The 12,271-nt window shown below is 42.7% G+C and overlaps 1 protein-coding gene across 1 annotated transcript in view; it reads left to right on the top strand.

Moving 5' to 3' along the window:
• Positions 1-12,271, top strand: part of GADL1 (glutamate decarboxylase like 1) — a 167,491-nt gene that overhangs the window by 111,326 nt on the left and 43,894 nt on the right. The window lies entirely within an intron of this gene.

The following is a 12,271-nucleotide window of genomic DNA, read 5'->3' as shown; positions in this document are numbered from 1 at the left end:
CCAAGGGGCTTGTGTGATAAAAAATGAAGAGATGCCAGCAGTGGGTTTCAACTGATCATAGAACAAAATGTGCTTGAAAGTGTCTCCACACACTTGGTGAGGGCTGACAGTCCTGAGTGAGAAGAAGCCCCCGGGCTCTAGAGAGAGACTCCTTGTGTCTCACCTGCCCCTCTCCTAGCATGGTCCTGCCGGTTAAATTCCTGCCTCCAAATTAGATTTTGAAGAACAGGGAGGTCCTGAGTCAACACTACATGCTCCCCCTCCTGTGCTGCATAGACATCATGTATAGGGATGTGAACCAATGAGTTGCCCCGAGGTCATGACAGATAGAATAGAGTTCACAAAGGGTTGCAACCATCGAAGTTGGGTAATTTGGGTGATGGTCTACCCCTGGGATCTTCTCCCTCAAGCTCAGCTACCTCCATGACCCTGGTTAGTAAAACCGCCGACTTGCAAACCCCTCCCTACCTTCAGTGGGAAAATCGGTGTTACTATTAATAGCTTTTATAGGCAATAGCGCTTCTTCTTCCCAGTCAGGCAAGCAACAAACCTTTATGGAGCACTTGCTGTGCTGTGCACTGGAGATACAAATATCAAAAAGACTTGGTTCCTGCCTTTGAGAAGTTCGTAAGTGGGGAGACAAATGAGTAAAGAGATGATCGCAAGGTAACTGGTGAGGACCCGGATGGAGATAAACCCTGTTTGCACTGAGAGCAGAGAGAGAGGATATCTACCCCACTGGGTGATGCTAGAGCTAAGTCTTGAACAATCAGTAGAAGCCAGTTAGGGGACGGTTGTAAAGAAGCAGGCTCCAGGAAGAATCGCAGCATGATGATCCAGAGACTTAAGAAGAAAAGGTGTGATTCAAGTATGACAGAGGTGCAAAGGGGCCGTCTTGGGGTACTTGTCTTTCATGACAAGGAGCTTGGAACTTGTGGCTAATGAAGAAGAAGAGGGAGGGCCATAGCCTTTAAGCCATAACCTCACCTACAGCATCTCCTCTTAGCTGCAAGTTATTCTCTGTTTTTTTTCATGGCTCATTAAACCTCCTACACTGTAGCATAATATGTACCCAATACATACATATTCTACCCCTTGTCAAACCTGAGATCAGGCAGTAGAGATGGGGAGAGAGGGGTGATGTTCTCTGTGCCTTTGCCTAGAAAAGCCCGCCCTTACCCATTTCAGGCTGTTCACATAGTCCTTGGGCTTTGTCTTGCATTTTTGTCACACAAGGCAAATAGAAGAGTGCTAAAGAATGCATTTCAGATGCTAAGTAACCCATAAAAGGAAAAGAGAACTGGACAATGTGAGAATTTAATAGTGAGGTTTCTAGGGACATTTTCTACTTTGATGGAATACAACTGACACTTTTTGGTGGTATGGGGGGATAATTGCTCAGGGTTGAGAAAGATGTGGTTACCGTTTTCCTCACTTTTCCATTGTTAAGAAAAGCAACCAAGGATGTGATATTTGTGTTTTGCTGACTCATTACAGTTCAAGACATGGATCAGGAAAACTAAATAGCCCCATTATACTTGGGAATATTGTTGACTCACTCTTCCTTTATTTAAAGCAACAATCATATTACCTATTCTCAGAAACAGTTGAAATCAAGAATGGATATACATGCTAAAGTCAGATAATCAGCATGTAATATACTTTTAATCTTAACTGGAAATTGAATATTAATTGGGACATTATTTTCTATACCTAGTATTTTGTAGCGCTGATTCTCTTCTGGTTAATATCTATGATTCTCTATTCCTTCATTTTGCAGTGTTTTTTTTTTCTATTTAGTACCATGGTTTTCTTGCCCAGTCTAATAGCATACTATTTTAATTGGTAGGGTTGCTTCTGATTAGTAAATGTGACTGGTGCTGACACATAATCATTGGTTCACAGGTTCTTAGTTTCCTTTTATTGTCTCTCTTTGTGTGGGTGTGCATGGATTTGGCAAGGAAGGGACACACACACACACACACATATATATATATATATATGTATATATATATATATATATATATATATATATATGCGCACTTGATCTTTGTAGTTTTCTGCTTACTGTAGTATGAGAATGCAAGTATATGATTTATAACCTGGAGTGTACTTGAAGCACACTTAAAATTTATTTGGGGGTTTATCTTGGATGCAGAATCACAAACAAATAAATAAGCCGAATAAGGCTTTGCCCCTCCAGTTCAGGCTATTGTCAGGTTGGGCTGTCAGATCACAGAATCAGTGGTGTGATAAGTCTTTCCTTTGGCAGCAGGAGCGGGAGAGGGGTTACTTGGTGATGAATCGGGAGTTTCGGAGCATGTAAGCGTGTGTCTGTGTGTGTGCTTGCAAATGTGTGTGCATGTGTGTGAGGCTACTTTTGAGGGCTCAGTCACTCTGACACCATATTCAATCACTGAGTTCTAGTCACTTCCTTTTTAAGATGCCTTCTGTAAAATGTTCTTCTTTCTGATGCTTGCAGGCATTGTGATATTGTAGGTGTGCGTTATTTCCCTGCCCAGATTGCGTTTGCCTCCTTTATGGTCTCTTTGTCTCTTGCCATCTCTTTTCCCCATTTGTTTTCTTGGCTCTCTGCGTATCCATACCTCCAGCTCTGTGTCATCATGTTGCTCTCCTGCTGGAAGCCTCTAATGGCTTCCTGTGCTTTGCAGTAGCAATATTCACCCCTAGAGACCCGATGACCCCTGCTTATAACAAATATTGTCAATGTCCCCTTTGCTCTCCTAAAATGAGACCAATACCTACACCTGACTTGATAAAAGGTAACACGAGACCTTGCGTGTAACATGAAGGAGAGCTAATCTTCATAATACAGATACATATTTCACTACAACATGCGTGGGCGTGACTGCACTAGAAGACAGGAGGAAGTGAGTGGTACGATTCTCACACATGCTCTTAGAATCACAGCGATTGTAAGCCATATACAAATGCAGACTTTTGTACGTAGGTGACGTTGCTGATGCAAAAAGCAGGTGTGGTGTGGTATTAGTGAAATAATTTTCCAAAACGGTGCATAACTCTTAGTAAAGCTTTGAAGAAAACCTGTTTCCCTTGATTTACCCGAGTAATAAAAAAACCTTAGCGTTTCTTAAAAATGGGCACAGAATCTTTTGCATTTGTATGTAAAACAGAGTTAGGGTATGGGCTTGGAGCCTTGTAACCGGGCTTCTCACCTGCTACATTTCCAGGAGGACGTTTGAAAGTTGGGCAGGACACAGGACAGTGCTCCTTATTGCTCAGGACTGCTCTACACATTGTACAGCTAGCAGCCTCTCTGGTCCTCACTAAACACCAGTAGAAGTCTCCACCCATCTTGAAAACCAAAACATCTGGGGTGCCTGGGTGGCTCAGTCAGTTAAGCGTCCGACTTCAGCTCAGGTCACGATCTCGCGGTCCGTGAGTTCGAGCCCCGCGTCGGGCTCTGGGCTGATGGCTCAGAGCCTGGAGCCTGCTTCCGATTCTGTGTCTCCCTCTCTCTCTGCCCCTCCCCCGTTCATGCTCTGTCTCTCTCTGTCTCAAAAATAAATAAACATTAAAAAAAATTAAAAAAAAAAAAAAAGAAAACCAAAACATCTGCCCAGATTTCCAAAACATTCCCTACAAGTATACTGCCATTCCCTTGAGAGTGACTGGTCCATAGGATAAAATCTAGACCATTCTGCTTGCCATCCAAAGGCCTTCATGTCCAAACTTCAAGTATTAAAACAAGAAATGTAAAAGAATCTAAGTATTCAACTATAGGGAATTGGTTAAATTTTAGTACCTAATTTATATGCAAATTTCTAGTATATAGACACTTAAAATTCTGTTCCAAAATAACGTATTCATAATTTATTATTAACTGAAAAAAATGAGTTATACAAACAGCCACTATAGTATAATATCAATTTTGAAAAACCATATGTTTATATATATATATATATACACACACACACACATAGATACTTATATATGTACAAAATGTTGTATATATGGTTAGATAAGGGGAAGATAACAGGCACCAAAATATTTTAGAGATATTTATAGGTGTTTTTTTCTCTTTAGTATTCCTCTGAAATGTCTTAATTTTCTCCATTAACATATAATTTTTGTGAAAATCATAATAAGAGTGGGGCCCCTGGGTGGCTCAGTCAGTTAGGCATCCGACTCTTGATTTTGGCTCAGGTCATGATCTCACCGTTAGGCTAGTGAGATCGAGCCCCATGTCAGTCTCTGCACTGGCAGTGCAGAGCCTGCTTGGGATTCTCTCTCTCCCTCTCTCTCTGCCCCCTCCTCTGCGCTCTCTCTCAAAAATAAATAAACATGAAAAAAATTTTTTAAAAAATCATAATAAGAGACAATAATAATAAACCTAAGTATAGAGTAATTGACCTAGTGAAGCCATCGGGTTCCTTGCTTGCTTACCTACACAAAGGCTATCTAGGAATTGACCGCAATCTGCTAACAGTTAAAAACATCGAAAATAAACTGAGCATTCATTCACCCCAATATGTTTTTATTCTTTTAAAATCATCTACATGTATTACTTTTAAATATAGTATGCACATTTAAAAATACACATCATCATTTTTAAGGATGAATTGTAAATTTTCAATTATGTAGATATGTTCTAATCTCTTCTCCTTACATCACAGGGGATTGTCTTGTTTGGAGAGCATGATTATACAATATTCAGTCAATTAGTTTGCAAACTATTTTCTCTCGTGACTTGTTCCCAGATGTAGTATGTCATTTGTCTTCCCTTCCCATCTCTATCTCTGTCCTTACTAAAACACCCACACCATCTGCACTGATTTTAAGTTCAGGGGCATTGCCGGTGGTCTAAGTTGAGTTCTTCGAAAGGCTTTCCAGGGCTCCCCGGGAGCTTCCAGCATCGTAGCAGAGTTATACTCTGCTCTCTAAAGCGACTGCCTAAAATAAGTTTATGTCTGTTTGTTTCTTCGGAAGCTTCACCCTAGTGAACAGATGTGGAGGGCAAGGGAGTTGGGCAAGGCTGCAGAAGCCCGAGACCCAGAGAATGTAATTGAAAATCCCATCAGTTTGCTTTGCCTCATCATTACTCAATGTTCTAATGCAGATTTCCTCTTTGGTCAACATTTCATAAATAATTCTGCATCGCGCCAGCCAAATTTACATTCTTAAAAGTAATTAACAAGTTGTCTTTTTGTACTCACGCATGGTCATTTCAACCTTTATTTTTGTTTGCTGACCTGCAGATTTGTGACTAATGTTAGTCATTTATTACCGGCTCCTTTCTCCTCAACAGTAGAAGAGAAATAAATCTTTTAGAACCTATTTGATGGGTGTGTTGTTTTATTGCTTATTTGATGATACCACTTGATATGATATTCCAGATATCTTTAGAGGGAATCGAGTATTCTCCCTGGCAGGTTTCTGATGAACAACACTTGAAGGAACTGCATAGTCTGGGTGGGGTGATGTGTTTCTATGGAAGCCTCACAGTGAGACACCGCAAAGGCCACTTCCTAGGTAGGCAGGCAGGGCTTCAGGCACCCCCCTGGGTGTGCTGCATTTAATTCCTGTGTGTGTGTGTGTGTGTGTGTGTGTGTGTGTGTGTGTATTCATGTATGTATGCATGTAAGAGTTTGTATACATTTTGAGAGCTTCTGTATATTTTTGAGGATGCTGATCCTAATTTTCTTTCCATCACCATCTGTGACATTGGTATATCCAATCACTCGTTTTTAGATCATGAACTAAAAACACCCGTTTCTTTAAAGATGCAACAGTGTTTTGTTTTTAATGTTCAGGATGAGTTTCTATTTTAACAATGGGATATAGAATTTACAATATATTCTTCAAAACTCCTGTTTCCTAGTGGATAGAACTCATCTTAAAGCTGTGCGTTGTTTACAATTTATATTTAAGGAGAATCTAATATAGACGTGCCCTTTAAGTGAAGTATTTCTCAATGTGACTTGAGAGACTCTCTTTCTGATAGTGGCTGGGATGTGGATTTTGGAAAAGCTTAACTCATGAATTTCCCATGTCTTGTAGGTAATGTGTTCTCTTTCCCTAAACTATTAAGACCCGAGATACAATCCTGTCCTATGTATTCTCTCGGGTAGAGCTGTTTTATCTACAGTTTGTCAGATACCCTACTAGCTGAAGTCAGATTGTTCTTTGTCATTCTGAGTAAAGGGTCAGGGCACCACAAGGTGGTGGTTACGGGTTAGGGCACCACAAGGAGCCACTTAAATATGTGCCGCGTAAGCATGGCCTTCTTCAGAAATCAGCTGGTGAGGGTGGGGTGTCTCTTCTGCTAAAGGACGTTGGATGCTCTGAATGTTTTATGGATTTATGCTCATTGCTTTTCCCTAGTTTAAATCACAGTCTTTCTAGATAGCTGTACTCCACTGTATTTGTAAAATTGCAACCAGCAAAAGATTGTTTTTTAATTTTTTTCAGTTTATTTATTTATTTTGAGAGAGAAAGCATGAGCAGGGGAGAGGCAGATTGAGAGAGAGAGAGAGAGATCGAGAGAGAGAGAGAGAGAGAGAGAAAGAATCCAAAGCAGGCTCTACACTATTTGCTTGGAACCCGATATGGGACTTGACCTCACGAACTGTGAGATCATGACCTGAGCCGAAACCAAGAGTCGGACGCTTAACCGACTGAGCCACCCAGGCGCCCTCCAGCAAAAGATTCGAACAACATTCCTGTTGGATATTCTCGTGCAACAGGGGAGTTCACAGTGAGTTCTCCTTCGGAACACACAGAACACATTTTTAAAATTGTTGTGTTATTAATTTATATTAACTTACATTGCATTTAGATCTTGTGGACTTAAAACATTATCTTCAGACCCATCCAGAGGATTTTTCATGGATAGTAACCTGAGCTCCCCGGGAAAGCCAGACAAGTGCAGAAGACCTCATTAGAAAATTATTTTTTCTTTCCTTTTATTTTTCTGTCCAGAGTTTAGCAGGTTCCCCTCTTGTTTCTGTTGGACTCTTCTCATTTACTGTGGAAAAAGCTCTGAGCTTGGACTGTCTGTTGAAAATTAAAATTGAGCAAAATTAAGCTGGGCGTCTCTGTACGCTGAGGCTGAGCTCATGGGCTGAGGTCAGGACAAAGATGGGTTCTGAGTGGGGAACATGTGTGTGTGTGGCCTCCTGTAGCCTGTTCACACCAGTGTATGCCTGCTCACTGGGACTGGCTGATCCACTGGGCGCTCTTTTTTTTTTTTTTTAATGTTTATTTTTGAGAAGGGGCAGAGAGGCAGGGAGAGGGAGACACAGAATCCGAAGCAGGCCCCAGGCTCTGAGCTGTCAGCACAGAACCAGACGCGGGGCTCGAACTCACAGACCGCGAGATCATGACCTGAGCCCAAGTTGGACACTCAACCGACTGAGCTACCCAGGCGCCCCTCCACTGGGCACTCTCAATAGCAGTGATGGAAACTGAGGCCCAACAGTGGAGCTAAAGCTGCATTTCCACAAATATCTCTTTGTACCTTGGGTTTGCTGTTCCTCACACAAGCATGGGTATACTGTGCTGTATGCCAGGGCTACCCCTGGCCTCATCTGTCACAATTGCATAGGAACCAAGTCGGTACCTGAAATATGCCAGTGTCTTTAGTCTGTGCTCAAATCTTAAGGCCATCTGAAATAATTCTGAATTTCCAGATTAATCAGTGTGAGCAGTGAGGAAAGGCAGACGCTTAGTCTTAATCAGTCTGGAGCACAATCCTGTATCCTGAGTATGATTGTATTTAGTTTACTCAGAGGTTAAAGCTCAAATGCTCATAGAAGCTAGACAGGTAGCATAAATAAGGGAGGCGGACTGGGCATAATACTCTAGGGCGTGGTAGGGACTGTGATAAAGCAGAGAAGGGTGGCCTCAGCTAAGGGAGCAGGCCCTACTCCGCATATAATGGCGGCTGCCACGCAGGGCTGTGTCCCAGGCCTTATTTTTCTTTATTTCTTTTCTTTTTTTTTAAATATAATTTATTGACAAACTGGTTTCCATACAACACTCAGTGCCAGGTCTTATTTTTCAAGAGATGCTACATATACAGGTGCTGACGTGAACTATCCTTTGCTCTTGATATTTTCAATGTTGGCCAATGACTTACAAATTTCCAACGTACCTTTGTCAGTGGGGTCTGGCCTTCTGGCTTTTAGTTTGCAACTCTTCCCTAAGTTCACCAGGTCTTAATGACCTGTTTCTGTGCATGAGACACTGGGAGCTCCTTGGAGGGGGACGTATCCCTTCTTTGTGTTGGTTCCTCCATGGCACCTACCATGATGGTGAATCCTCAACCCACCGTCGGCTACGAGGGCTGCCCGAGGGCTGTGTCATCTACCGGAAAAAGAATGCGCACAGTCACGTGATGTCAGACTTGTAAACACGGGGGGTTTTAAAAACGGTAACCTTGAGGCAAATGTGGCAGCACACTTAGGGTATATGGGTGGCTTCTGTTCTTGTGTTCTTCTCCTTTTCTGATCCTGAGAAAGGCGTAGCACCCCTGGGGTCCATGCCTCCTTTGAGGCTTGCGTAGCCCTGATGGTATCTGTCTTCCTAGGTTTTCTGAAAGCCTCAGCTGGCCAGTGAACCCCTAGAGGAAGGCAAGAAGTTTAGAGGCAGAGATACAGGCCTAGGAGAGCAAGGGGCTAAAAGGAGGGGTGGTGGGGGCATCCCCAGATAGGGATGACTCCCGGCTCCCCTCTGTAAGTACCCTAAGGTGGTGGGTGTGTGTGTGTGTGTGTGTGTGTGTGTGTGTGTGTGTGTGTTCGTTCCAGGTGTTGGAATGGCTGCTCATTTCTAACAGGGAAGGAAATGGCCCTGCCACAGCGTATCAGGGGATCACGTTGGTTCGGGTCGTAAGCATTTCATGTACTGGACCAGTCACCTAAGCACTAACACTGAACCTCCGGGGGAACTCTGGGGGCTGTGGGAGCCATAATCATGACGGAGGCTGACTTTTAATCAGGCTTGTAGGATCTCCACTTGAGGCTGGATTTAATTTTATTCAAAGGATGTAAAGTACTGTGACATTTCATGCACACCTGAGTTTCTGGAGCAAAATTCATACCCACAACACAACCATTAAAGAAATTGCTCCGGACCCAATGCAGTATTTATGGTTGCAAAACAAAGAATGGACCCAGAGCTGAAAGAAAAAAAAAATTTTTTTTTTTTTTTTTCTGGAAGATCCTTAAACTCCCTTTGCCAGACCAGACCTGCCCCCTGGTGGCATTTTTGCTCATTTTTTCCTTTACTAGCTGGGAAGTGCCACAGTAGCCCCTGACTGAAGGAAGCAATTCTTTTAACAAGATGGTACAGGATTTCAGCCTCCGTGGTGTCAGGGCTCCCGGAGTCTGCCAAACCCAGAAAGGCTCACCTGAAGGAGAAAGTCTAGAAGGATCAAATTGATCCTTGTCTTCACTTCAAACGTGTTTCTGTTGGTCTCTCTTCACCTCGACTCCACAGGAAGGACTTGCCTATTTGCACAGCAACGCCTTTTACCTTTGGGTCCTGCTTCTGGGGCGTCATCCCAGACAGTCTCTCTTCCCCGTGGCGTCCCTTCTGTTCCACCCCCTTCTCTCCCTTCTCGTTCTCTCTCCTTCTCATATTCGCATCCTTTCTTTTTCTCTGTTGTATTGCTGCCCTCCATCAATACACACATCCAGGCTCTGACAGCCTTGGAGGAAATCATTCTATGATTTGCTTTTAGCAAATTGCTTCCCTTCAAATTACTTCCTGTCTCTTTCTCCATCCCTTTGGACTAAACTGCTGAGAAGAAAAACTTAAAGTGTCTTAGCCCATGGAACACCCTGTGTCATAGCTTATGAAACCATCCCCGTGATTTTGGGCATTCAGCTTGCCTCCAGCGCGTTGCTGTTGTAAATGACAATGGATGAACACGTCTGTGCTCATACTGCCCACTTTTGCTTTCATTATGTCCAGAAGATAAAGTGCCCCGTATGTAATTGCTGATTATGAAAAACAATGTGGTTTTGAGCCAGACTCTGGCTGTGTGTTGTGATACTGACTTTTAAGAAGGCTGTAACCACTTACAATGCCACCAGCAAGGAATGAGTTCCCAGGCACAATCCAACTATGGCAACATTGGATGCTGCCGATGGGCGGTGGGGGGGGGGGGGGAATTCTACTCAGAGAAGGGTGAGAAATAATATCTCACATTTGCTGTATCTTTTATTGTATTGTTGGTGGGCTGAACCATTTTCTGGTTTTTTTTTTCTTCACCGATTATGCTTCCCTGTGTGTTTGTTGTTTTTTTCCCCCATATTTTCCATATTTTGAGGTCTGATGTTTTCCTTATGAATTTGAATAAGAACATATATAGTGTGAGTTTAAGGCCCTCTTTGTCAGATAGAATGCAAATATTGTCCTCAGTATAATGTCCTTTTTATTTTAGTCTTGCTGTTTTTTCATTGTACAGAAGTTTTAAATTTTTTATGTATTCAAATCTGTCAGTCTTTTCCTTCATGATTTATTCTACTGCTTCAAAGCTGAAGTTACTGTCTTTCACAAATCTGATAAATATTCTATCCCATCTCCTGCTGGTTTTTCTGTCATTCAATTTTTTTGTATTTAACTCCTTAATCCAGGTGGAGGTTATTTTTGTATATTGTGTAAACTATGAATCTAACTTGGAAAGTTCCCCAAATGGTTATCTACTTATTCCAGTTTGACTTACTAAGTAATTCTTCTTAGCATTTTTCATTATGGAAGCTTGTGTTATCAAGGGTTACATTTTTTTTTAATTTTTTTTTAATGTTTATTTATTTTTGAGACAGAGAGACAGAGCATGAGCAGGGGAGGGGCAGAGAGAAAGGGAGACACAGAATCTGAAACAGGCTTCAGGCTCTGAGCCGTCAACACAGAGCCCGACGCGGGGCTCGAACTCACGAACTGTGAGATCATGACCTGAGCCGAAGTCGGACGCTTAACCGACTGAACCACCCAGGCGCCCCAAGGGTTACATTTTTAAAAACACTTCCTTCTATTTCTGGATTTTCCAATCTGTTGTATTGATCTGTGTTTCTGTTTTTGAGCCAGGGACAAAGGTTTTAGGTGGCATTGCTTCCTAATGGGCACCCAAAGCTGCTAAAACTCCATCCTTCTGGTTCTTGTTTAAAACAGCATTCTTCAGGGTCCCCTGGGTGCCTCAGTCGGTGAAGCGTCTGGCTCTTTGCTTAGGTTCAAGTCAGGATCTCACCGTTCGTGAGTTTGAGCCCCCTGTTGGGCTCTGCACCTGCTTGACATTCTTTGTCTCCTTCTTTCTCTCTGCCCCTCCCCTACTGTCTCTATCTTAAAAATAAATAAACATTTAAAACATAGCATTCTTGAATGCTGTGTTTTAAATGTTTTCGTATGAGTTAAGCATCTGACTCTTGGTTTTGGCTCAGGTGACCATCTCACTGGTTGTGGGTTTGAGCCCCATATCAGGCTCTGCACTGTCAGTGCAGAATCTGCTTGGGAGCCCCCCCCCCTCGCTCTCGCTCTCTCTCTCTCTCTCTCTCTCTCTCTCTCTCCCTCCCTCCCCCTCTTCTTTCTGCCCTTCACATCTCTCTCTCTCTCTCAAAATAAATAAGCATAAAAAAGGCGGGGGGCACCTGGGTGGCTCAGTCTCAGTAGGTTCAATGTTTTCATACATATTTCAGAACCCTTTTTTAGTAAAAAAAGACAGCTTGTTAGGATTTTTATTGGAGCTTATATCACTAGATCTGGAGCTAAATAAATAACGCCTTTGTTGCTCACTGGCCGTGTAACCACGGACAAGTTATTTAAAGTCCCTTTACCTCTTATCTTCCATCGATGGCATGGGGATGATGAAAATATCCACCTTAAAGGATTTTGACAGGGATTGAATGGCATGACTCAGGTACAGTCTGGCACAGAGTAAGTGCTTATTGAACATTACTTTTCATTATTAATCCTGTTACCCCATGTTTGAAATATGAGCCTCGAATGTCTTCTTCGTGCCTTTCTGTTTGCCCCTTTCCAAATTGGCGTCTACACTCTTATCATAATAAACTTTCTAAAATACAACTCTGATCATCACGTCGCTCCTTCGTGCTTTCTTTGTTCCAGAGGGCGAGGGTCCATAATCATTCAGGGACCTCAGTGATCCAATCTGTTTCAGCCTCCTTGCATGGTCCCCGGCTCATCCTCCTCATGTACCCTGCTCTCCAGCCAACTGGACCACCTGCTCCTGTGTTCACTGGGGAAGCCAGCCTATATCACTGTCGCTAAG

This window comes from Panthera uncia, chromosome C2, assembly GCF_023721935.1.
Source record: "Panthera uncia isolate 11264 chromosome C2, Puncia_PCG_1.0, whole genome shotgun sequence".
NCBI lineage: Eukaryota > Metazoa > Chordata > Mammalia > Carnivora > Felidae > Panthera > Panthera uncia.
Note: the sequence above shows the minus strand (reverse complement) of the source record. Positions and strands in the feature narration are given on the sequence as shown.